This window comes from Lissotriton vulgaris, chromosome 9, assembly GCF_964263255.1.
Source record: "Lissotriton vulgaris chromosome 9, aLisVul1.2, whole genome shotgun sequence".
Taxonomy (NCBI): domain Eukaryota; kingdom Metazoa; phylum Chordata; class Amphibia; order Caudata; family Salamandridae; genus Lissotriton; species Lissotriton vulgaris.
Window position 1 is genome coordinate 48293792 of NC_141697.1, and position 19380 is coordinate 48313171.

Below are 19380 nucleotides of genomic sequence, written 5' to 3' on the forward strand. Positions count from 1 at the left end.
ACCAGGTGGGTTCATTAAAATTCCATCTTCCTGTACCCCGAAATCCATCTGGGGGGCCCACCCTCAACCCTCTGACGCTCCTCCAGAGGACACCCAGCTACATTAGAATCTATATCAGTAAGCCTTAGTGGATGGTGTAGTCAATCTACGTAGTTCAAGGCTCTGAATCTATTGGCTACAGGTAGGTTATATTCTACCGCCTCTCCAGCTGGGTGGAAGTAAGTTGGTCCGAGCCCGCCAGGGACTGTTTCCCATGAGTAAAAGTACCCCAGAGGGAGTGGGATGATTGGACCCTGTTGTCTAGGGCCTCCCCAATCAAGAATATGTTAACTATTCCAGGATCCCTAAAATGAACAATCACACAATCCCCTTCAATGTCCTTGGGTTTAGTCCCCAGACTCTTCTAGCGAATATAATTTCACCCTGCCCCATACCCATTAGGGGTCTGTATTTGCTCAACCAGAAAGTAATTTTGTTCTTCAGCACATGGAATGTCTCACCTCGGTGACCTGACAGCAGAGGAACTCCAGGTAATATCACCACATACGGAGAAGCCGCAGGGGGTAACTGGGGGCAAGGTAGCGTTTGTTGGATATCCTTGCTAGGAGATTTCGGGACAGGCTTGTGGGGGGCCAAAACCTGGTCTGGCTAGTTTCTGCTGCTAACTTGTGAAACTAAGTTTGAATCTCGAGGGACGATAGTGACTATGTATGAAGGCGCCTTGCAAGGAATAACGGAACAGGATGGAGTGATATTAAAAATACGTTTAAGTCTGTTCGTCGGATCCAATCCTGGAGCCAAATTTTTACATCGAGGGCCATTGTCTATGCTTGGGCCTTGATTTGCCTGGTTGATATTACCTAGGTCCACTTTCTCAGTGTTACTCTCAATAGCAGCAAGTAACTGTCCTCCTTCTCCCCCCTTGTTATTTATCAATGAAACAACTTAATCTATTCTGCTCATCGAGGTTTTAAAATGAGATTTGATAAGCTGCTCTATTTGTGTTTGAAAGTCTAGTAGTAAGTGAGTAGGCCATACCGGAGGGGCAAGAGTGGCGTTGGTAGGACCTAGCTCAACCTGGGACAGTTGTAGTCGCCTTAGCAGATTTTTTATGTAGTTTCAAATTCCTATTTCTAAAGCGACATTTCAGAGCTTTTTGAACCACCTGGGGAGCTAAAGGAGGTGCAAGGTTAATAGGAGAACAAGCGTCTGTTGCAATCTGGGCGCATCGAAGCTCACCTACAGGAGACTCCAGCATAGAACCAGGCGAATTGGCATTAGGTGAAGATACAAACCCAGGTAGTTGGGGGGAAGCCATAGCTAGTGTAAGAGAAGTTGTCTTTCTGTATTAACTATGGCCGATGAAACCACCCCAATAGCTTTTTGTAGCATTTTATCAATTGCCGTTACACTCGGGACGGGAACTGCTAATGCTGCTTTTTGCCGTGTCAATGGGCGGGAGCTTGAAGTATTGGTTTTACTCATGATACTAGTTAAAAGTATCTTGATCCTTCACCGTAACAGGACAACACAATTTAACATTCAAAGTAAGAAAAGAACTTGAACTATTCGCTTGGGGATGTTGACGCCCTCAAAACAAAGTCAATAACCTGGATAAAATGCTAAGAAATAAAACCTAGCTTAGACTGAATAAAATGTTAAATACCTGAGTGGTATGGCCCAGTCCAGTCACAGCCCGTCACGAACAGGCACAAACAGGCCCGCCCTTGGTCCCGGTCTTAGTCCCGGCTTCGTCCCGCGCCGCTTCCTGTGCCGCTGTAGGAAAGGAGAAGCTTTTATGTGCGTTCAGAGCGCCTCCCACTGCGTCTCACCAAGTGAGTGAGAAGAGATGCACTGTGAGGGGTGTAGTCCGTTGGAGACAGCACGATGTCCACGACAGTTCATTGCAAGGAACTCTCCGCCTCACGCCACCTCTGCACACACCAGCCCGCAGGGGACCATGCCGTTGTCAAGTATCTGCCGCCCACACTGGTAAAGGATTTACAACTTTTTTATGCGCGTTCAGAGTTCAGATCGTCTCGCACCGCGTCTCACCAGGTGAGTGAGAAGAGATGCACCGTGGAGGGTGTTGTGTTCCTGGTTCCGGCACGCCTGTGACGCCACGGGCGTGCAACGTTGGGTCATGTGACCTCCTATAATAAAGAGGGGCCCCGCACGCTCGTACGCCAGTCAGGCGCGCAGGCGGAGAGCCATAAAGAGATTCCCAGTGTCCGACTCTGTTATTTCCCAGGCCACGTGTTAGGCCTAAGTCTCACTAGGTGCCCCTGAGTGTAGGATCCGAGCTGCTGTCCCTAGGGCTGTCACTACCCCCCAACGACACAACAACTGGCGACGAGGGTGGCTGCCGAGCCCTCGCCGAGCGTGCGTGTGTGCCTGCTGTCTCGTGCGGCGGCTGCGAGCGTGTCTCCCTGCTCGTGCCTCACGTCCGCACACGCACACGCTGTGCAAGCACAAGAAGATCGCTCAGGGCCCGGTGGGTGTACAGGTGAGGCGTTCGCTCCCGTCCCACGCCTGCTGCCTAGCCGTGCCGTCCAGCAACCCTGAGAGCCGCACTGCTGCGATCGCCTGCCAGAAGGGGGGGCCGTATGCGCAACAACCGGTGAATCCCTACCAAGCGCCGCACCTGGCCTCCCTGCCGGTGCGTGAAGCGCGCTTTTGCCCGAGTCGCACGGAGGTGCTGCGCCCTGCTCCCTCCCACGCATCTCGCGGACGCGGTGTCTGCCGATCCCGCTGCAGGCCTCACTCGCACGTGGAGGGTGCGCTGGTCGCACGCGCCTCGCCACGCTCCCGTCGGTGGTGCCCTCTCCCCATACACCGTCGATGCACCCTCACCAAGGGAGCTCGCCCGGCAGGAAAGCGACCACGCCCGTAGCGGCGGCCTACGCCAGGCCCCAGGGGACGCCGTCCTCATCAGTCTCCACGCCACTTAGGGGTTTGACTCGACGTCTGAAGTGCAATGGCCACGATTCCGCCCATTGAACCCTTCGTGGTGGAAGGGTCACCATCATCACTGGCTCCCAAATGGAAAGAGTGGGTGGACAGACTCCTCGTCTTTTTCGAGGCCACGAAAGTACATAAAGAACAAAAGAGAGCCATGGTGCTCCACTTGGGAGGCAAAGATATACACTCTATTGCCAGAACGCTCACTGAAGTGACTCCCAAAACGCATCACACGCTGATCAATGCCCTGAATGCCCACTTTGAACTCATGGCCAACCAGGACTACGAAAGGTTCATATTCAGGCAAGCGCGACAGTTGCCAGAGGAGTCTTTGGACACGTACCACACAAGGCTCAAGAAGCTAGCGCTATCCTGCGGTTTTGCTGATGTCACGGAGGAAATACGGGGACAAATAATCCAGGGCTGTGCCTCTGCAAAGTTGAGGGAGCGCATACTGGAGGAATCAGGCAAACCACTAGCAGACATTCTGACCCTCGGTCGCACAAAAGAGCTGTCCAAAGCTAGGGCGGCCCACATGGAAGCAGCATTACAGGCGACGGTCAAAGCAGAACCGGTCAACAAAATTCAGGTCCACTCGCCGACCAAATGGAACAAGAAGCCGACCCGGCCACCGAATGCAGCATCCGGACATCCGTGTGGATACTGTGGAGGCCCGAATCACCCAGCACCTGAGTGTCCAGCGAGAGGGAAGCGTTGCTCAGTATGCGGCAAGCTCAATCACTTGGAGAAGGTGTGCCGCTCGAAGAAATTCCGCAGGCCCCGCCAAGTGGTAAACGCAGTGCCGGAAGGTGAACTGAGTCACAGTGACATGGATGACGACGAAGAAGAAGAACGGACGGTGCACAAGGTGCACATGATTGGTACTGCCACTCGACGCACCAGAAAACTCCCACAATGTCCGATTAGAGTGGCAGAACAAGACATCATGGCCGTAGTAGACACGGGAGCTACCATCAATCTCATGAGCGCAGCACTTTACAGGACAATGACTCGACCCCCTGCTCTGAGTTCCACGCCCATCACCGTATTCGCATATGGTCAAGATACCCCTCTCAAGATCCGAGGGAAGTTCCGAGCTGCCATTCACCACAGTGACAAAATGATCAACGCCAATATCTTCGTATCAGAAGATGGACAGGGCAGGTTGCTGGGTTGCAGAGCAGCCGAGGACCTAGGGGTTGTGACCTTTGCTTTTGGCGTTCACGAAGAATCTGTGCAGCAGCTTATAATGGAGTTCTCAGACATATTCGAAGGAATTGGATGATTCACAGGCCGAGAAATACATCTGCATATCGATCAGACGGTACAGCCTGTAGCCCTGAGACACCGACGCATCGCGTTTCACCTTCGACCCCTGGTAGAGGAAGAACTTCGGAAGCTGGAAGCGGCTGGCATCATCGAGAAAGTATCGGGCCCCACCCCCTGGGTGTCGCCCATTGTGGTCACCAGAAAGCCAAAACAGCTTGGAGCGGTCAGAATATGCGTGGACATGCGCCTCCCCAATGCGGCCATAAAACGGGAACGTCACATCACCCCCACCATTGACGACCTAATTGGAGAAATGGCCGGAGCCTGTTGGTTCTCGAAGCTGGACCTACGGTCGGGATACCACCAGTTGGTACTGGACAAGGAGTCGCGAAACATAACAACATTCTCGACTCACATAGGCCTCAGGAGGTACACCCGACTCAGCTTCGGTGTCTCCAGTGCAGCGGAGGTGTTCCAGAACGTGATCCAAGAGCTGATAACGGACATACCGGGCGTGATCAACGTCAGTGATGACATCATGATACACGCCCGTACCATCACAGAGCACAACCAACGGCTAGCACAGGTATTCCGAAGACTGAGAGAGGCTGGACTCACTCTACACAGAGAGAAATGCGAGTTCCTACAAAGAAAGATAGGATTCTTCGGATACACCTTCTCTGCAGAAGGGGTCAACCCAGATCCGGAAAAGGTCAAAGACGTCAAAGACGCAAAACCCCCCACCACCGTCACGGAAGTTCGGAGCTTCCTCGGTATGGTCAATTACTGTGGGAGGTTCATCAGAGTCCTTGCCAACCTCACACTTCCCCTGAGAGAACTCACGAAGGACTCCACGCAATGGACCTGTGGACCGGAACAGGAGAAGGCGTTCGAGGACATCAAGGCGTCGCTCTCGGACAACACGACCCTGGCATTCTTCGATCCCAGAAACCTCACCATGATAGCAGTAGATGCTGGCCCAGCTGGGCTAGGGGCAGTCCTGATGCATAAACAACGGGATGAACTGGATTGGGTGCCAGTTGCCTTCGCTAGCCGCTCGCTCACGGACACGGAGCAACGATACTCTCAAATCGAGAAGGAAGCCATCGCCATTCACTGGGGATGCCGACATTTTCACCTCTACGTGTATGGCAAGCCCTTCACGGTCGTGACTGATCACAAGCCCTTGGTAGCTTTATTCTCGGTGACCTCGACAAAGCCACCACCCCGCATAGAAAAATGGATGCTACAACTACAGGAGTACAACTGCAAAATTGAATACCAGCCAGTGGCAAGGAATCCAGCAGACTACCTCTCACGCCACCCCCGGCCTGCTACTCCGGAGGAAATGGAAGAAGCTGAAGACACGGAGGCCTATGTCAAGGGTGTGACTGCGCGGTCATATCCACGACCCCTCTCAGTAGGTGACATAGCGGAGGCCACAGCACATGGTGTCTGCATACAAAGAGCTCGAGAAGCTCTTCGGAAAGGAAATTGGCACCGTGCCAAAGAAAGCTGGAAATCACTCACACCGGAAGCCCAAAAGATAATGGAAAGTCTGCACCACGTAAAAGAGGAGCTGAATGAGGATAGCACCGGATGCCTGCTGCGAGGGCACCGACTGGTAATACCCTCTGCACTGGCTGAACAAGTGGTACAACTTGCACCAAGGCATGGTCAAGACCAAAGCACGCTTAAGAACCAAAGTGTGGTTCCCTCTTATGGATGAAATGGTGGAGAGAATGGTGAGATCATGCACGGCCTGCCATGTCACAGGTGACGTCCCGCGTGAAGCCCCGGTCATAGTAGAACCTCGGCCGCAGCAACCATGGGAAAGAGTCAGTATGGACTTCGGCAGCTTACCGGATGGGAGGCACACCCTAGTGGTAATTGACGACCACTCCAAATACCCCAAGGTTGAGATAATAACAAGCACCAGTGCCGGAGATGTCATACCGAAGCTGGAAAAGATTGTTGCTGCTCATGGGGTAATGCGCGAACTACGAACTGACAATGGGCCCCCGTTTCAAGGACAAGAACTAGCCACCTATCTAGCCTCCCTCGGCACTCAGCATCGCCGCATCACCCCTCGGTGGCCTCAGGCCAATGGAGAAGCAGAACGATTCATGAGAACTCTGAATAAGGTAATTCGCATTGCACAAGACAAGAGCCAGTCCATAGAGATGGCCATCTTCACGTTCCTCCGGAGCTACAGGCAAACACCTCACACAACCACGGGGGTGGCTCCTGCACATGTCCTCATGGGACGAGTAGTGACTGATTCCATCCCCCACCACCCCCAGTGGACCCCCGAGGGGGCGGATGAAGACAGAATTGCGAGGAAAAGGCAGGCAACGTATGCTCAGGTCAGCAAGAGAAGAAGAGCCGTAACAGTCAAGTTCAGTAGGGGGGACTTAGTACTTCTCAGAAACAGAGTAACCAGCGGGAAATTCAGACTGAACTGTGAACGAGGGCCATGGCGTGTGATCAGTGTGAAAGGTACCCGTATCATAGCTGCCCGAGGGCGAGAAACAGTAACCAGAAATGTGTCACACTTCAAGCGATTCCATCCCGAGCTAAGGTCACATTGCCCTCCAAACCTCCCCTCAGCAAACGAGGCTGCCCTCAGTCCTACTAATCCTGAATGAGTGACAAGACAAGAAGTCACTCGGAGCAGTAACAGTCATGTGGGTTCGAGCAGCGGGCTGAATGAAGATACAGATGTCGTTGAGAACATGGAGAATCCCGATGTTGCAATTAACAGCCCGCAGTCACCAGTCCAGGTCAATGAAGAGGACCCACTGAAGCGAGGAGAGTCGCAGTATGGGCTGAGAAGAAACCCAACACCCTCCTGTCGCCTGCGGGACTACCTCACGTAAGACTGTTCTGATACCAAACCCAAATGTTGAGGCAATAGACTGTTTGTTTGTCACCTATCATGCCCAGTAATCTGAAAGACATTCGAGCAGAGTGTGTCAATTGTAGTATATCAAGGTGGACTGTTCAAATTTTGTGTTTCATTTCTTCATGTTTTAGGAGGAATGTTGTGTTCCTGGTTCCGGCATGCCTGTGATGCCACGGGCGTGCAACGTTGGGTCATGTGACCTCCTATAATAAAGAGGGGCCCCGCACGCACGTACGCCAGTCAGGCGCGCAGGCGGAGAGCCATAAAGATATTCCCAGTGTCCGACTCTTTTATTTCCCAGGCCACGTGTTAGGCCTAAGTCTCACTTGGTGCCCCTGAGTGTAGGATCCGAGCTGCTATCCCTAGGGCTGTCACTATCCCCCAATGACACAACAGAGGGTGTAGTCCGTTGGAGGCAGCACGATGTCTACGACAGTTCAGAGCAAGGAACTCTCCGCCTCACGCCACCTCTGCACACACCAGCCCGCAGGGGACCACGCCGTTGTCAAGTATCTGCCACCCACACTGGTATAGGATTTACAGCATTTTTATGCGCGTTCAGAGCGCCTCCCACCGCGTCTCACCAGGTGAGTGAAAAGAGATGCACAGTGGAGGGTGTAGTCCGTTGGAGGCAGCACGATGTCCATGAGAGTTCAGGGCAAGGAACTTTCCGCCTCACGCCGCCTCTGCACACACCAGCCCACAGGGGACCACGCCGTTGTCAAGTATCTGCTGCCCATATATGTGTAAACTATGACTTCTGACGTTCGAATACAGGGTACTACAGTTTGTGGAGTCCCAACGACAAAGTTAATCAGAATTTGTTGCAACAATGCAGGGTCCTTTAATACTGCCCAGGGTGGTGGGTGATCAGGGCAGCAGAGTAGTATGTGTACTAAGGATTCTGTTGTGTAGTTGCACAATCTGCAGCTGTTGATATTTCCAAGAGATCTCCAGGTTGGATTCAGTTCTCTGATTGGAAGCGGAACTAATCTAGCTGATAACATTTGTTTTAAAATGTGTTTGTGTACTGTGTGGTGTAGTTGAGGTTTAACTGAGTTGCTAAGTTGCTGTGCCATTATTGACTCATGAGTGGCCCTGGCTAAGAGACTTTCCATGTCCAATTTTTGTGAACAATTATGCCGTTTTTTTCCTGTTGCAGGTTTGATGTAGGTATGGTTGATGACGTTTGAGTCCAGTTCTCCACCTCAAGTTGCAGCTGTTCCTTAGCTACAGCAAGATTTTTGGACCAAGGGTTGTTGGTGCTTGTAAAAGTTGTTTTCTTTGGAGTCTTCATGCTGTTGGTGGAGGCGGCTATTGCCTGGAAGTAGCATTTTGCTAGGGCTGCCAGGTTTTCCAGTTTTTGCGTCACCAGCCCAAAGTCCAACCTGATCAAAGTGTTCCTTGTGTGAGCTGGAAGGTGGAATAACTTCTTGTAGGCTGTAGAGTGAATCTTTACTAGAGAGTTCCCAGCATACCTGGAAATGCATTCTGGGCGTAGTTGAGCACGAAGCGCGCTTTGGTGCGGAGCACCCTCTGTATGATGGTGGAGGTTGGACTGCAGATTGAGGTGTTTAATTTGCACAAGGCGTACGTGGGGTTTTTCTTTACTTTTCATTTTGCTCAGCTGCAGAGTCGCTCTGCTGGTTTCGCATACCCCTGCTCCCAGGTAGTTACAGCGTTGTACACAGTGCAGCCACATCGGCTCCAACCGCCAGCTAGTTAGCCTCTTCTTTGAATAGCTCCCAAAGATCACAACTTTTGTTTTGCTTCCATTGGCCACAAGCTCATTCCTAAGATTATATCTATTCAGGGCATTAAAGGCTGTTTGCAGACCAATTTTTGTATGGTCGAACAGCACTGGGGCGTCCGAATACTGGATGAGTGGGACTCTCCTGTCAACCTCTTTATAGCGCTCCGAGACAGGAGTGTTGTAAATTTCTCCATTTCACAAATTGAATATTGAAGAGTTTATGTATTTATGAAGACTTTTTTTTTTTAGTTGGACACCCCTGCTAGCTGAGGGTTGCTTAGAGAAGTCCTGCAGCACCATTAGCCTTCAGAATTGGTAGATGCAGGAGAGGGTTAGATTAGAACATCCATCACTCTTGGGACTTTTTTCTTTTAACTCAGTTCTGCCATGGGTCCCATCACAGGACAGGTCTGGGCTATTAAGCGATACATGCACTCATTGCATAGAGACGCACAGACATATCACTTCCCATTGGGCATCACTACATTCATGTAGGTTCACTCCATTCATACTCTAGCACCAACTCATAGCAATGAAGTCTTGAAAGATCAGTGTTAGGAGACATTGCATAATAACAAAAACAAGCATTGGCAAAGTCAATAGCTCTTGCCTTTGGGACCTACGGGTGGGGGCAGCAACACAGAGGCTATGGTTGGGGAACGAACATTGAGGGAGCAGATGGGGAAAACAGATGACAGAGAAGAAAAGTGGAGCACTGGGTAGGAGCAAATGGGTGAAAAAGAGCAACTCAGAGCGGATGGGGGAAAACATATGGGCAAGAAAGCAAAAACGAGTAAGAAGTACACAAGGGCGAGTGCAACAAGGAGGGGACCTAAAGAAGCACAGCGGCAACAGAGAGCAACACGGAGTGCAGGAGGCAACAATAACACGAGGGTGGCAGCTGAAAAACACATGCACTTTCATGGAATTATTAACCCAAATGTAAAGAAGTAGTGCTTGAAAGCAAGCAGTGTAAGCATTTAAGCCAGCCAATCAAAAGAGTTGGCAAAGAGGTATGCTCCATGAGAGGTACAAAACAAGATTGACATGCTGGGACATGAATAAGAAGAAGGCACATAGGAGTGACAGGAAAACAAGCCAATGGTAAGCAATGAGTAGGCTCCAACCCTCTCTATGTTTTTGGGAAGCCGACAATATGTCATGCAACAGACAGTACATGCGCTGTCTAGTAGGCAAGACCTAAAAATAGTCAATATTGATTGCATGCATCTTAGAAAAGTGACTTTCAGCCATTCCTGTTTTCCAGCACTAAGCTTCCTGAAACCCAAAACTGCAGAATTACTACCTCAGCAAGCTTAAAGATGCTGGCTAGGACTATTTAAAACCAGCAGTGATCATTTATATAGTGTGGGTCATACAATGAATTGTCTTGCTGTAATTTTAATTATATAATTCATTACAAATTACAATTCACCGTGTAGAAAGGCAACCCTCCAAAATCATGGAAAGTCCCGTTTTCTTCCCCATAGTTGAATCCCATATTATTATTCATATTAGAAGTAGTAGTAGTAATAATAGGATTAGAATTATGATTTTAACTCCCTAAATGCCGGGCCTCACCTCTCCCGCTGAGTTTTTTCTGACCGTTTGAGGTAGTTCGCGCTAAGGGCTCTAAAACTTTTTTTCCCTATAAGGTATCCATACCAAATTTTTGTCCATTTTTCCCCATCATTCTGGGAATTCTAAAGGTGCAGCGGTTGGTGGATTGCCCGGGAGGTGACGGAGAAAATAGATGAAATATAGCTTATTTTTAAGTTTTGGGGAAAAAATAGGAAAACATTGCTCATTATAAAAGTGTCTACTTTTTTCTCCTAAAAATGGTATCAAGGAATGGTTTGTTGTGCTACCATCACCATCTTCCTAGCTTCCAGGAAAATAAATAAAAAAACTATTTTTTTACCACAGTTTTGGCATTTTTAAAGAGGTATCCCATTTTTTCTATAGTTTGTGCTTTCAAGGTACTTCCAGTTTGTGGCGGAAACCAGTGTGAAACCCATAGGTGATCTAGAAAAGCTATGGATTTCTTAAAAGCAAACACAATTCCAAATTCAGCAAGGACTCATGACTGTAGATTTCTCTAGGTTTTCTCCAAAAAAACTAACTTTTGAATTAAAGAAATATTGAAAATGAGAAGGAAAAATGGCTATTTGTGACGTTTTCATTTGTAACTTTTTGTCATGTGCCTGATTTACAAAATCAATGTACCATTCTGTCCCATAGACCCTTTTGGTTTGGAGAAATATAGGGTTTGTCGATTCTCCAAGAACCCAATGTACCCAGAGCCAACGACTGAGTTGCACCATACAATGTTTTTTTCATTTTGTGCCGAATATAGACCAATTTAAATGGTGAAATATGATGAGTGAAGATGGGAATCAAGGAAACCTATGTATTTCTGAAATAGGCATAAAATGTGGAGTTTAGGAGTAGCATTTATTTGTACATCTCTGATTTTGTGGGTACCCATACTAGCATAAGTTTTAAAGGGTATTTTTTTAAATGTCTTCTTTCTTATACTCTGGCTTACATTTGGAAGGCACAAATGCAGTGAAATGCAATTGGGAAAACAAATATTCTACTATTCCTTTCTCCCAAAGGTCTTTTGATAAAAATAGTACCTCACTTGTGTGGGTAGCCCTAGTGCCCATGACAGGAAACAGGCCAAAAGACAACATGGACCCATCAAGCTTTTCCACTCAAAACAGACCCTTTTTTTGCAAGGTGGGTAGCTGTAGATTTTTGGCCCTATCTTAGCTGGCACTTACAGAAACTTAGCAAACCTGCACAATTGTGAAAACTAGAAACATAAGGGAATCCAGGGTGGGCTCTCACCATTTTGTTTACCCAGAATCCCTTGGAAACTTAAACTTTGACTAAAAACATGTTTTTCTCAAATTTCTGTGATGAAAAGTTCTGGAATCTGTGTTTACTTTGGTGCCATTTGAAAATCCCAGGTGTCTAGTGGGGTTTTTGCCCCCCCCCGGGAAGGGGGTGTCCGATTCGGGTGAATACCATATCCCCCCCATAAGGAGAGGCAGAAAGTCTATTTTGCAGATCCATGCCAACTGTGGGCCACCCCCCCCCCAAAAAATATTGTGTGAATTCAGTCCCTAGTATCTAGAGGGATTCTGCTCCCCCTCGCCCCCCCCCGGGAAATATTGGGGGTAATTACCTCCTTCTACCCCCAGGAGTTAGAAAGACTGTTGCCCCATTTAGCTGGGGTAGGAAAATAGCCATGCCCATGTTGGCTAGCCTCCACCCCTATATAAAACATTCCTTGGCTTCTAGTGGTCTTTCCACCCCCCTGGGGGGCAGAACCAGGGGTAGTTAACCTCATCTTCCCCACAAGGGGAGGAGAAAGACTATTGACCCATTTACTTGGAGTGGGGACATGCTCTGAAGCCCCCACACCTATATTAAAAAAGTTAAAACATTCCCTGGCGTCTAGTGAAGTTTATGGTGCCCCCTTGGGGGGCAGATTGGGGTTAATTACCTTATCTTCCCCCGGGGGTCAAAAAGATTGTTGTCCCATTTAGTTGTGGTGGGGGCATAGCCATGTCCATGGTGAGCATTCCCCGACCCTATATTTTAAAAAACTTTCCTGGTGTCTAATGGGCTTTCTGCCCCCTCTGGGGTGCAGATTGGGGGTAATCACCCCCATCTGCATCCCTGGGGGGGCATAAAGACTGCTGTCATATACATTAGAGCTGGAGGCATGGCCAAAACCTAGTGGGCATTCCACACACCTATATTTTCATTTTTAAAAGTATTCCCTGGTGTCTAAGGGGAGGGAGATTGTGGGTAATTATACCCCTATGCTTCCCAGGAGCTGCAGAAGACTGATCATTTGAAAGGGGCGCTGGGGAGCGCAACCCCTTGCCTAAGGACCTGCTCCCCGTATTCCTAGGGGCAGATTTACAAGCCCCTTGCGTCTCTTTTACGACGCCGTTGCGTCACTTTTGTGATGCAGCGGCGGCGCAAAAGATGCGCCATGGTGCGGGGTATTTATGACATGACGGATCTGGGAGATGCGTCACGTTGTAAAGACCTGTGCCATAAGGAGGCGTTTTGGCTCAGGGGTGGGCGTTCCGGCGCAGGAACGCCTCCTAAAAGTGGCTGAGTGAAATCTACAAGATTTCACTCAGTCACTTTTAGGCCAATGCTGAGTCAAAACCCTGCGCCTGCTTGAAGCAGGCGTAAGGCTTGATGCAGCATTGGACAGATAGGGTCCCTCAGAGCATTGCTGGAGCTGCGTCGCACTTGCGACACAACTCCAGCAATGCGCCGCTTTTACGGCACAGATACGTCACGCATCTGTGCTGTTTTTGCCCCATGGTGCGCCGCATTGTAAATGCGGTGCACCATGGGGGGCGGAGCTGCGGCGCACAATAACTGGCGCATCCCTGGGGATGCGCCAGTTCTTATAAATCTGCCCCCTGGTGTCTAGCGGGTGGATCCCTGCTTGGGGAGCGCAAGTCTAGGGTGATCCCCAAACAAGGATCCACTAGGCAGAAGTACCATTGGAAAGGGGAGATTTTCCCCTTTTCAAAGACACCTCTCCAATGAAAATTAGTGCTCAGGGGCTGAGATATGCCTCAAGCACTGATTCAGTGAAAGTAAAACAAGCTCATCGGCTCCTTTTACTTTCACTTTCAGGAGTAATGACGTCAGCGTACCATGCGCGCTGATCGCCATTACAAATTAAAAAGGCTGCTGGGGAAGCTCTTCCCGAGCAGCCCAAGCTGCAGAAAAAAAGGAAGCCATCTGGTGTAAAGCACTAGGGGGCCTTTTCTAACCCACCCTTTCAGCTTCCCAGGGAAATGCCCGAAGTCCACTACGGCCAGTCCCGCCCTGACCTCGGCACGTGCCAGGGCTGCCAGCTGGTCCTGATGCTCCACGTGCTGGCGATTGAACCATTGGCCTGTGTTGCCAGGATGGAGGAAGCGGGGAGAGGGATCTCGTTGGGAGATGGAGAGCATGTTATATGGTTGTATGCAGATGACATGCTTCTATACCTCAGGGATTGGATACGATGGAGTACTGCACTGCTGAAGGACTTGGGGGGGGAGTAGTGGGTCTTCATACTAACATTAGTAAAACTTGTGCCTTCCAGCTGGCCACTGACAAGCAAGCCATTCCACAGGTAGTGGTGCAGGCCAACATCAGATGGGTACCCCGAGTGCCACAATACCTTGGATTGAAAGTGTACCACTCTGAGTCGGATACCTGCGAAGGAAACCTGGGCGGTGAACTGTGAGATCTGAGGGGTGGCATACTGTTGTAAATAACGAACGATGCAGCGTGAAAGTAGGTTCTTTATTTGTAAGTTTAACACATAAGGAATGTCGTCAGCTGTCTTCAATTACAACACATACACTTCTGGCGGTCATTGAAACGTCCCCATAATGGCATGAATTGCACTCTTCAAATAGGGCGATTCTACTGAGAGTTCTTTATTATAATTTCTCAAACATATCAGTCCGGGTTCCACATGCCTGGGTTCAGGAGCTGGACGGGTTGTTGTGGGAGCTGATTCGGGATGGAGTTAGGAACTGGACCACTTTAGACATATTTAGACATACAATAGCTGAAGGGGGTCTAGGTGTCGCTGCGTTTGCGAAATATTTCCTATTGGTGCAGCTGGAATGGCTGGCCCAATGGCTGGTGGGATCTCAGGTGGAGGAGAAGGGAGATGTCAGAAAGCCACAGAAACAAGCATTGGAAAATACAATAGGTTTTGCGTATGAGATTTATAATAAGAGGTGTGGGAGCAGTGTATGAGCAGGGAGAATGGGGTGAGTGCTTGGGCGAGTGGTGCTTGAATGAACCTTGGTAAGTGCCTGAGTGCAGGGTGAAAGTGCCTCAAAGAATGGTGATTAATATGTGTCCTTGCTCAGGATTATCACTGGTGTTCGGAGCTGGGCACCGCTAAGAGAACTAGTTTGGAACTCCAAGCAGTGGGGACTGCATAGAGTGGTCATTATTGGTGAAGTGGCATCAGACTAGAAACTTGCCACAGAGAGCATCCTTACTAATGAGAGCACAGTTTAACAAATTACCCCTTCAGGAGCAATGACTTTACAGCAAACGCATACTTGCAAGGAGATTGAAATGAACTCTGACAAACAGTTGCTTTGCAGGTGCACAAATATTTGACTTTCTGCAGGGATCACATGAATATGATTTGACTGCCGGTTATTAAAATAGCAGCCACTTTTACCGCTACTGGAACTGATTCAAGAAGAAATCACATATATAGTTTGTCTACTTATTTACCTTAGTATAAGGAGACCTTTTGTTTTTACATTTGCATGCACTTGTTCATACTTCCGATAGATGCTGAAAGAAATGTTTATTGTTTGACTAGTTGTTCATGGGAGCTGCCCATCAGGGAGTGATGTGCAGTATATGTGAATATGTTTTCTATTGTATCTGACATTATTTCTCAACAATTGAAATAGTGTGAGCTGTTTTAATTGAAGTATGTAATTGTATAGAAAAGCTTGTGTTTTATTGATGGGTTTCTTACCTGAGCTGAAAAAATCTCTCCTCTCTAGGAAAACGGCATAGTCTAAGCTGAACTGCGGCATACTTCGGTATGTATTTTGCTGATGGCATGTAACAGAGGAATTTTCATGCATTTCACGTGGCCTCTTTCTTGGCGGCTATCTCGGCTCCCCATTGAAACGAGCTTCGGAGAACAACGTGTTCCAAACCTTCTGTAATAATAAATTAAATTAGCAATAACTTGGAAGCTTTGTGGAGGGCGGGGCTCAGGACTGAAAGTGAGGCTAGGAGAACTATGCTTTCCTAGTCTTGTATAATAATAAATGAAAGTTACAGAAACAAGAGAACGAGGCACACACTGGACAGAAGGCACACTAGAACGCTGACTGTTGTCAGCAACAAGACAGCCACAAGGAGATTACATAAAGAGCAGAAGACATACAAAACAAAGTATTTTTTTATTTAAGTTCCCCAAAAGCAGATGTAAACAGTACTTGGGCCTCGGGACACTGATTAGAGCAAACACACAAGAGAGAACAGGAAATAGTATGCTACAGCCAATAGAAACAGAGAAAAGTACAGGAACCAATGAAAAGCAAATGGCCAGGATGTAAGCTCCTTTTATAGTATATATTAACAATAGATTTCACAAGCATAGCGCAAGCGATATGCAGGCAAAACCTAAAAAGGGGCCATTATGGCACTAATGATGGTTGTGAGGGTAACGCTGGCGAGGAGACCTGTTTTCCTTGATTTGGGGCTCTGCAGCTGGTAGACAGCAGTCATCAAAACAAAACGACACAGGATCTATGCTCCAGCGCTGCACTTGGTGAGGCTGCCCACTACTAGAGGGGGCTACTTTTTTGACTCGAGATTACGGTAATGGGGCAGGGTGGGGTTGAAGACAAAGTGGGACTTCTGCAAGGAAAGAAATCTCTGCACACTGGAGCCGATGATTGTGTGGGCCAAACACTGTGGGGCTGCAAATGAATAACCTTATTCAGACAGGGAGATGCAAGCTTGTCACCATGATTTCCAAGATATTTTTGACAATGAGTTTTTTTTAAAGTCAATTTCATTGTCATTTTGTAAAAACACGGTAACCATAGTAACATTTGTATCCCTTTGGCATGTATAACATTTTATTACATATCCGAATATTATCTCCCCAACGGTTGTCGTAAAAAGATAAATAGAAATGGGCCCACCCTTAGTGCTAATCGTAATTAGTCCACAAGTCCTGTCCATTTGTCTCATAATCAGTCGTATTTGTTCAGGCACCCTCTTGCCTCGTAAACAGCTTTTTCTTGTATAGCACACCAATCAACTCCCACCACCATTTTGTGACGGAAGGAGACGTTGAGTCCTTCCAGGCCATTGCAATGTTTCTTTTAGCAATCAACGTTGCTGTTCCTAGAAACAATTTTTTTAATCTTGAGCCGTCCATTCCCTCCATCACCCCCAGCAGTAGAGTAAGCGGACTAAGGGGAACCTCCCACCCCAATATACCACTTAATTCAGCGGTGGTTGACACCCAAAATTTAGATATGACTGCGCAGGACCAGACCATATGAAAGAAGTCGGCTTGTCCACCTTCACAACGGGAACATTGCAGGGCTGAGAGAAGTCCAGCCCTGTGCAGTTGTGCCGGTGTAAGATATGCGCAGTGGAGATAATTTATCTGTATAATGCGAAGTCTGGCAGATATGGTGAGAGTTCTGGGGGCCATGAGAGCATCCCTTCATCGGCTCCACCCCACTAAAAGAATCACCCGGTAGGTGGAAAAGAGGTAAGGCTGCTAGGTCCCTACACCACTGAATTCGGGGAGACGCTGGACACCAGAGAGACTGGTACTGATATAGGGCTCGTCTACGCTGCCAAAAAATCAGCAAAATAGTTTCCTCCTACTTTGCCATCGCAGCCGCCAAAGACTCACAGGTGCCGACAACAGGAGAACACAACATGGCGAACTGTGCATCATCCTCTGCATCCAAGACCTTACTATGATAACATCTGGATTGCTGATGTGCAGCGAACTATAAACTTCTGTGAATCGTAAAAAAAAGAATTTGAATTACTAACTGTGCGCTTCATGTCCTGGAATGGCCCTTGCTTGGCTTTTATCTTAGAGATGGGGCAAACTCATGGCCACAGAGAGAAAACAGTCTGTCCCCAAAACTGATGCTGCTTGTTCACATTTAGTACTCTCTCTTTCTTTGTCTAAGATCTCCCTGACCTTTTTTTAGCTTCTTGCTTAACTGGATACTGCCTTTGTGCAGTTAGTTGAGTTTTCAACTGGATTTAATGACGAGGAAAATCCTCATCCCATCCTACATGATTTTTGTATAATGCAGGAGCCAGGGCTACTGCCCATTTCCTGGTATATGTATATTTTAAATGAATTGAAATGTGTGTGGAGAAGGCTGGCATAATGATGTCTTCGCCATGTGGGCACTCCCTGACAAATTCTGGTGGCCAGTCTTGTTCAGTGAGAAGAATGTCAAAACCCTGAGAGAGTTGCTCCTAAAAGAGTGCTCTTATTTTTCTTGTTAGATCTCACTCCATCCGGAGTGTTACTTCATATAACTTATGTGGATTACTAACCCTGGTATCTGCAGTTTCAACTTGGATGTATTAATTCAAGTCCACTGTCTCCAGATGATCCTTCAAATTCTTGCGAGCTATGGTGACTTCTGCTGCGCTCTCCAACATTTTCAGAGCCCACTCCCCGTTTTTGAGTTGTGTCCTCAAGATCCTCGGCATGTCTGATCTTCAGACTTGCTACCTTCTTTTTGGTTAATTGAGTTTTCTTGTTTTTCTGAACGTGTAATTCGTCTTTGGACTTCACGCGTCCTTCCTTGTGTTCTGATTGTCCTCGTCTTTTGGATTTCTGTGACGAAGTCTGAAAGGTACAAGAGGAACGTGTGTCAGTATCTTGATATCTATCAGGTTTTCTCAAATTATCCCTGTTCCTGAGGTTGTACCTCCTTTCAGATGGCACCTTTTGAGGAGACCTACCTCTGGATTGAGAACACTTATCTTTAGAAGTTTGTTTAGTGTTCTTCCACTTCTTTTTAGGAAGAGTAGGAGTGTTTTTAATAAAGACCTTTTCAGGACTTTCAGATAGTTGGGGTTTCACTGGTTTACCACCCAAACTGTCTCTGCCTAATTCTTCATAGGATTTTTCAATTATTCTGGCTAGTTCTTGAGGTTGCTCAGTTACATCGAATTCCCTTAATTTCTGGCGGATCACTACAGATGCTGCTTCACCTCCTTTAATATTAGCTAATATTATTGTTTAGACTTGTTTGAAATCCTTCAGTAATTTCATAACCAGATTTAAAGCAGGCTCTGCCCGGTATTCATTTTGAATCTGTTTCAGGACGTCTGGTATAACCGTCATGGACGGAACACCATGTGTTTTTGTGTAGATTGCAGCAAAGACTGTACCCCAAGTGTCGCAGTCCTCCAGATGTGGTGCGATCCCCATTGGTAAACAGATTGTTAGAATTCTGTGTGTTTTTCATGAGGGGTAGTATCAGAAAATACGGCTTCCATTTGAGTAATTTTTTGAGCTATCCAGAATGGAATTTGTTCCCGTTTTGCGGGTAATTTACCAACGACTGAATGTAGAGTCTGTGGTGTAATTTTATTTGTGTTCCCTTGATAAGGGGCGTGTTGTGGAATCCTAATTGCCGGTTAAACTGTTAGTGTCCGCATGACGTATTGGACCAATTGTCTATAGATTTTAATTAGCTCTTTAAGTTGAATTAATAGTTCCGCATCTGACATTTCATTAATTTCAGGATGTGGTGTATAGCTGGCTAAGACCGGCCATGTTGCTCCTGGTCAACCTAGTGAACCATGCCTGGTAATGTGATTTATATGTTTTAGGGTGCCTTTAAACCAGAGCATATGCTCTTGGTAGGTTAGTGGAATTTTGATATCCTCGAAAGGGATGTAT